This window comes from Eschrichtius robustus, chromosome 12 (assembly GCF_028021215.1).
Source record: "Eschrichtius robustus isolate mEscRob2 chromosome 12, mEscRob2.pri, whole genome shotgun sequence".
Lineage (NCBI taxonomy): Eukaryota > Metazoa > Chordata > Mammalia > Artiodactyla > Eschrichtiidae > Eschrichtius > Eschrichtius robustus.
Window position 1 is genome coordinate 72882805 of NC_090835.1, and position 8118 is coordinate 72890922.

Genomic DNA, 8118 nt, shown 5'->3' on the forward strand with positions numbered 1-8118 from the left:
TGGGAGTAAGGGTGGCCCAGGAAGCCTGAATGATCATCTCAGTTTCTCACTTATTCTTCCCTTCTACACAAGGAAGGAAAATGGAGATAGAGGACCGGTTTGCTCCCAGGGCAGTGCTCAGATGAGTTGGAGGCTCAGAGAGGGTATACAATTTAATACCAGGCTCAGCTTCTCATCCTGAAGAAGAAGAGTCTGGACACCGAGCCCTTTGATAATCTGGTAAAGTTTGTGTTTGGCACTCTCACTCTCTTCCCTGAGCTATCTCTTCACTTCTTGTCCCTCATCATCCGGGTTTTTTAACAGCCTTCCTGGACCCAAGCCTTACATATTCCCAAATTGTCCCTTTTCATACCCAACCTCCCTCTCCACTTTTACATTTCCCTCACTGCCCTGTTCTTTGCTGTCTCTTTGCAAAGCAGGCTGACCGCTAATTTATACTATAGTATAAAAGACTCCCACTCTATATTACCATTCATAAAACAGGATACTGAGAAAAGCAGTTTTACAATGGAATTCACTCTCTGGAGAAGTCAGTGTAGAGGATCCAAAACCTAGTGCTAGAATCAGAAGCCTCAGTTTCCTCACTTTTGGAAGCATAACAGGGACCTTGAAACTGTCTTGTCTTTTTAAAAATCAGATCACAAGATACTTTCTCTCTCCATTGTCTCATTTGATTTTCACACTAATCCTGTGGTTATCTGGGCAGGAAGGCCTATTATTCTGATTTGCCTTTCAAAGCTCAGTTCAGATAAGCCTTTCTCCAGGAAACTCTTTTCCCCAACCCCACCCCCAGGCTAATCATTCCATCCTGGGGGCTGGGCAGCCTCTGAATCTGGCAATGGTTCCTGCAGCTCCACTCGACCCCCCACCTGCGTCAAGGGCAGTGACCCCTCTTTGTCCCTTTTGTTCCCTGGGGCCTGGCACACAGTAGGGTCTCAGTGGCTGTTCCAGGAACATTGAATGACACTGACTCATCATTCACGGGGGAGACTGCCCTCTGGATTCCATCTTCCACAGTGTTCATTAGCCGCCTCCTCCATGATCCTCTCTAGAAACTCAGTAGGTGGGCGGTGGGTGGGCTCTAATGACAGTACCAAGCAGGAAAGATTTAAGGGCAGAGCCCTGGACCCCCTCTGTAGAGGCTGTCACGCTCAGGGCACCAGTCCTACAAATACAGCTGCTTCAAACACCAAAGAACTTTGTAATTACCTCCCCTGTCCCGGGCCAAATATCATCTTACACGTGCCCAACCCAGAGCTGGCAGTAGGTGCTTCCCTGATGTCAAATGCTAGTTCCTGCCCCCTCCCCTTCCCAGAAGGTGAAGGTGGGCAAAGGGGACGGTCCAAATGGGTTTCCAGTATACACTTCTGTGAAGCAGAGGGGCCCCACCACCACCCACTCCCCCTGCACCTGCAGCCACTATTTCTTGCTCTCAGGGTTCTGGGTGCCCTTCTCCTAGGAAGGAGCTTGAGAGGTTGGGAGGGGTGCTGCAGAAGCTGGGTCACTGGCAGTGCGGTGATATAAAGCTAGGATTGGGAGCGGGGCAGTCCCAGCTCCACCACTTACCTGCTATGCCACCTGGACAAGTCACTGTGCCTCTCAGCGCCCCAATGTCCTCATCCTGTAAAATGGGGGCAATAACATAGTAACACTACTACCTCACTGAACTGTTAAGAGACTTAGGTGAGGAAATATATGTGTAGTGACGGGCAGAGTAAATTCGAAAAGCAATTTTTTTCTTTTTTTCTTCTTCCAGTTTTATTGAGTTATAACTGACATACAGCGTTGTGTAAGTTTAAGGTGTGCAGCATACTGACTTGACTTACATACGTATCACAGTAAGTTTAGAGAACATCCATCATGTCACATAGATATAAAATAAAAGAAATAGAAAAAATTTTTTTTCCTTGTGATGAGAACTCTTAGGATTTACTCTCTTAACTTCCATATATAACAGACAGCAGTGTTCATTATATTCCTCATGGTGTACGTCACATCCCTAGTACTTATTTATCTTATAACTGGAAGTTTGTACCTTTTGACTCATCCAATTCCCCCTCCCCCAACCCCCCACCTCTGGTAACCACAAATTTGATCTCTTTTTCTACGAGTTTTTTTTTTTTTTTTTTTTTTTTGCCACACTGTGAGGCTTGTGGGATCTTCATTCTCCAACCGGGGATCAAACTTGTGGCCCCGGACTTCCCTGGTGGCGCAGTGGTTAAGAATCCGCCTGCCAGTGCAGGGGACACGGGTTCGAGCCCTGGTCCGGGAAGATCCCGCATGCCGCGGAGCAACTAAGTCTGTGCGCCACAACTACTGAGTCCGCGTGCCACAGCTACTGAAGCCCGCGTGTCTAGAGCCCGTGCTCCGCAACAAGAGAAGCCACTGCAATGAGAAGCCCATGTGCAGCAACGAAGAGTATCCGCCGCTCGACGCAACTAGAGAAAAGCCTGCATGCAGCAACGAAGACGCAATGCAGCCAAAAATAAATAAATAAATTTATTTTTAAAAAAACCTGTGCCCCTTGCAGTGGAAGCACAGGGTCCTAACCACTGGACCGCCAGGGAAGTCCCTCTATGAGTTTGTTTTTGAAGGGTAATCAAACCTACAACACTATGTTAATTCCTGTTACACAACATAGTGATTCGGTATTAGAACAGTAATTTTTATGATCATCTCCAAACACTGTTACCATTGGAGGGCAGAAGAAAACTGGGCAGGACTCCTCCAGAGCAGTCTCTGCCAGAACCCCCAGGCTGCAGTGACTCCAGGAGCTGCCTTGGCAGGTGAAGTGTACCCAGGCAGCCCTGCCCTCGTTGCCGGCTCGGGCTGGAATGTCCTGGGGGCTTGCAGAAAATTTGGAATGGGGACCGGGTGGCTTGCTATGTGCAAAGCACAGCTTTCACTGGGCCTCAGAAGCTGCAAGCTTTGGCCAGGCTTTCTAGGTGATGAAATGTGCCTACACTGGGTGGAGCCGGTCAGCCACTGCCGCGACCACACCTCCCTACCCGCTGGAGTGAGAACAGAACAGCGTGTCTCTCTCTGGGTGTCAGCCTGGTCCAGAGCCCAGGGTCCAGGGACAGGGCTGGAGAGTCAGGCAGAGGGAAGGAGACAGTGGACCCTGGTGCAGGGCCCTTCCCCTTGCAGGACCTTAGTTTCAGGAAATTTCTAAGGCCCCTTCAGCTCAGGGAGGTCTCCTTCTCCCTTCCCAGGGAAAGGCAGTGGGGCTGGGCGCTCCCTGACCTCTTGCTTCTGCCAAGAAAACAGTCTGGGTTCTAGTTTCATTCGTTCATTCATCCATTCATTCATTCCTTCGTTCATTCATGTTTTCCTAAGGACTGAGCCCATCCTGCTGCAGTTAAAACACCTATTCTCGAGGCTTGAGGGTCTAAGATAAGAAGAAAAGACACAAACTCCCACCTACCCCAAATCAGTCAGGTGATAGCAAGGGGGCCCAGACAGAGGGCGTGGTGGCAGCTCTGAGGGGCCAGATGAGGCTGAAGGAGAGCAGGATGTGGCCCCCTGGAGGGAAAGGGAGGCTATTCCAGCGGAGGGGACTTGGTGTCTGTCTGAAAGGGCAGAAGTCAGAAGCCCTAGGCAGTGAGTGATCCCCCTCAGAACCCCCCAGACTTCCACTGCTGTGCACTGGCCCCTGCCTGGATTTGGGGCCTAGCCCTAGTCCCCAGGGGCTGGACGTCCTCCTGCCCCCCCTCCCCCAGTTGGCCCTGTTAGCGGCTTCAGTGGCTGCCGGTGACGGGCTGAGAGCAGGTCCCTGGCATGGAGGCGGCAGGCCGCTGCAGGAGCCCTGCCAATAGCAGCCTCTCTCATCACTCTCCCTTTCGGATTTCATTCCGGGTTCACTCAGCAGTGATTTTCCTACCGCTGAGTCACCCAGGGAAGGGCAGTAAACGAGGGTGATTAAACGTGTTGCAGTTTCTGGGATTTCCCAATTCTGTTTACAGGAGTTCAGAGGAACGCCACAGAAATACCTGTGGCGAGATGGGCAAGGGCCTCTGCAGGGCCCGAATGAGGTACCCCCTCTCAGACTGCGGGCTCTCTGAGGGCAGGGCTGTGTCTCCCCCTCCTATGAGGGGCCTCCTGGGAGGAGTGACCAGCTCTCATTTTCTGTCCCCTGGAGCCGCAGGTCACCGGGTGCCTCTTCAGAGGTACAGTTGGACCCAATGTCGGGAACAGACTAGGTGCCTGGTGTCCCCTCTTGGGGTTCCTCTCACATCAGAGAAAGATGCTCAGACATGAAGTCTCTCATCTCTCTCCTGTATTCTTTCTTCCTCTTTCCTTTCCCCTCTCCCAGTCAGACCACCAATGCCTGCAACCCTTTCCTCGTCTGTCTCCCCCAGTCATCCCACAACATTTCCATTCCTGCCCTGCCCTTTGGTCCCCGGTTCCATCTGAGAGCCACTCTGCTACTCATTGACCAGGGAGCAAAGGTGGCAGAACCGGGCACCTCGGCGAAACCAGAGTCCAAACCAATGGGGCGAGGTCTGGCCGACTGCCTCCCGCCCCTCCTGCTGACAGCTGAGAGAAGGCCCCCACCCCCCCGGGCGCCTCTGGCTCCGTCCTCAGTGGGAGCCTGGGGCCAGAGAGAACAGGCCGGCGCTTTCTCCAGAGGGAGACATAACGGGGATGGTTTGCTGGTCACCGGCTGGCGCTGGGGAGGCAAACGTCAGCCAACATTTCCACCGTCCCTGACATTGTCGGCCCTGAAGGCGGCTCATCCAGGTGACACCTGGCAGCTACTGTTGGCGGAGACTGTCCTCGGGACCGTGGGTGTTAGATAACATTGATCTTTCTCAAAATTTCCCACCAAAATGGCACCCAAAGGGGCCAGATCACCTTCCCCCCAGGGCCTTGGCTCAAAATAGCCTACTCGATGCCCTAGTAGGATCTCAAGTCTTCTATCTAAAATCCATATATAAATGTTTCATTCTATTCCATCATATCTGTGTTTAATACAATAATGTTCTTATCTTCCTCACATTCTTTGAAGTCTAATGGATGTTGCAAGAAGATGGGGCACATTTATCCTTTGGCTTTGCAGTCCTGCACCCAATGGTGCCAGCGGTGGGAGACCAGAGCAAGCGGCACAGGGGCCCAGGTGGCCTGACTTAGTCCTACTGCAGACTCACCACCCAGCCGCAAATGTGCAAGAAGGCTCTCCGTCCCTCCCGTCCTCTCTTACCCAGGTGTTCCAGTTGGAGGTCAGTGGTCTCTCGGCCACCGAGGGTGCAGGCAGGTGGGTGAAGTGTCGGGGATCTGCTGCCCTGGGTGCAGGGCACTGCAGTTCTCCCTCCCGGAGAGCTATTTGGCTCTCCCTCCCGGAGAGACCGAAGAGGGATTGCACGTGTGGATTAAGGTCGTTGATGCATCCATGGTCCGTCGGGGGTGTCCGCCACATCTGGTTCCAGGAGGCCGTTTCCTGCCCATGGGCCCGGCCACTTCACAGGCATGCACATGGGACACGGCAGCTCCTGGCAGAGGCTGTGGGGTGCTGCCTGCCAGAATCTGGGGAAACCCCAAGGAGGAGGTACTGTGAGAGCCAGGGAGCTGCTGCCTCCCGCTCCCCTATGACCAACCAGCCCCAGGACCCACTATTCCTGTCTCCCAGATGCTTCTCAAAACCCATTTCACTTTGTTTTTTTCCCCAGTTTTGAGGTATAATGGACATACAGCATGGGGTAAGTTTGAGGTTTACAGCATAATGACTTGACTTACGTATACTGTGAAATGATTATCACGATATGTTTAGTTAACATCCAGCATCTTATATAGATACTCCCTCCACAAAAAGAAAAGAAAAGGAGTTTTTTTCCTTGTGATGAGAACTCTTAGGATCTACTCATACAACTCAATAACAAAGAAACAAATAACCCAATAAAAATGGGCAAAGGACCCGAATAGACAATTTTCCAGGTAGGCCGACAGGTACATGAAAGATGCTCAACATCACTAGTCATTAGGGAAATGCAAATCAAAACAACAATGAGATACTACCTCATACCCATTAGGATGGCTACTATTGAAAACCCAGAAAACAACCGTTTGATGAGGATGTGGAGAAATTGGAACCCTTGTGCCCTGTTGGTGGGAATATAAAATGATACAGTCACTGTGAAAAACAGTATAATGGTCTCTTTAAAAACTAAACATCGAATTACCATGGGATCTAGCAATTCCAATTCTGGATACATACCCAAGATAATTGAAAGCAGGGTCTCAAAGATATATGTGTACATCCGTGTTCATAACAGCATTATTCACAATATCCAAAATGTGGAAGCAACCCAAGCATCCATTGACAGATGAATGGATAAGCAAAATGTAGTATATACATGCCATGGAATATCATTCAGCTTTCAAAAGGAAGGGAATTCTGCAATATGCTACAACATGGGCGGAACTTGAGGACATTACGCTAAGTGAAATAAGCCAGTCATAAAAAGACAAATACTGTATAACTCCACTTACATGAAGCAGTTAGAGTAGTCAAATCATAGAGACAGAAAGGAGAATGGTGGTTTCCAGGGGCTTCGGGGGAGGAGAAAATAGAGAGTTATTGTTTAATGGATATAAAGTTTCAGATTTACAGATAGTCGTGGGGTGGCAGATCAGACTCCAATTAAAGCCTTCAGTCTCCACTGGCCCTACTACAGGAGCTCCATTATCTCCATCTGGAACACCCTTATCTACAGCCGACAATACTCTCAGGGGTCCCAAAGGGCTAAGTCCTGAGGTTAAAGCATTGCAGGGGAGAGAACTGTAGCCTTTTTGTCCAATCTGCCTACAAATCTCACGGCCACAGGTCACTATTGTAAACGGGTGCAATACATTCCTCTCCCTGAATATCTCTAAGAATTTACACAAATTTATCCACCTCCTCTCCTAAACTCAGCACAGTGGGTGCCCAGTTGCTCTACTTTTTTTTTTCTCTTAAATTTTATTTATTTATTTTTGGCTGCATTGGGTCTTTTGCTGCTGCACGCGGGCTTTCTCTAGTTGCGGCGAGCGGAGACTACTCTTCTTTGCGGTGCACGGACTTCTCATTGCGGTGGCTCCTCTTGTTGGGGAGCACGGGCTCTTGGTGCATGGTAGTTGCTGCACACGGGCTCAGTAGTTGTGGCTCACGGGCTCTAGAGCACAGGCTCAGTAGCTGTGGTGTGTGGGCTCTAGAGCACAGGCTCAGTATTTGTGGCACACGGACTTAGTTGCTCCGTGGCATGTGGGATCTTCACGGACCAGGGCTCGAACCCATGTCCCCTGCATTGGCAGGAGGATTCTTAACCACTGCGCCCCCAGGGAAGCCCGTACTTTTGAGTAACTAAATGTTCTCCAGAAGTGACCCTTTGTCTCACAAAGAAGGTCAGTTGTCCTCCATTTCAGAAAAGAAGGAAGAAAGGAAAGAAGGAAGGAAAGAATAAAAGAAGGAAAAAAATACAGACTATCCTGCTACACCTGAAAGGTGCAGCCAGGTGGGCAGGAGGAAATCCAGGAGAGTGCAGGCAAACAGATGCCGAGCCCCTGAGAGGAGCAAGTAAGATGAGGCTGGAAAGTGTAGCTGGTGCTGTGGTCTGAATGTCTGTGTCCCCTCAAAATTCATTTGTTGAAATCCTAACCCCCAAGGTGATGGGATTTGGTGGTGAGGGCTTTGGGAGGTACTTAGTCATGAGGATGGAGCCCACATGAATGGGATTAGTGCCCTTATCAAGGGGAAAGCTCCCTCTCTCCTTCCACCATGTGAGGACACAGTGAGAAGATGGCTCTATAAGAACCAGGAAGTGGGCACCCACCAGACACAGGCCCCTTGATCTCAGACTTCCCAGCCTCCAGAACTGTGAGAAATGAATTTCTGTTGTTTATATGTCACCCAGTCTATGGCATTTTTTGTAGCTGCCAGAGCTAAGACACCTGGACTTAGCAACATGGAGGTCTGTCCTCACAGAGAGACACTTTGGTGTATGATTCCTCCCTGGAGTTGGGGGAGGGGTGTGGCCAGGTGAGGAAGCTGGGTCAGGGTTTGTCTTTGGAGGCACTGTGGGGTGGTGTGAACACCAGGGCTTTGAAGTCAGGCTGGAGGCTGGTTTGAACCCTGGCCCCAGCATT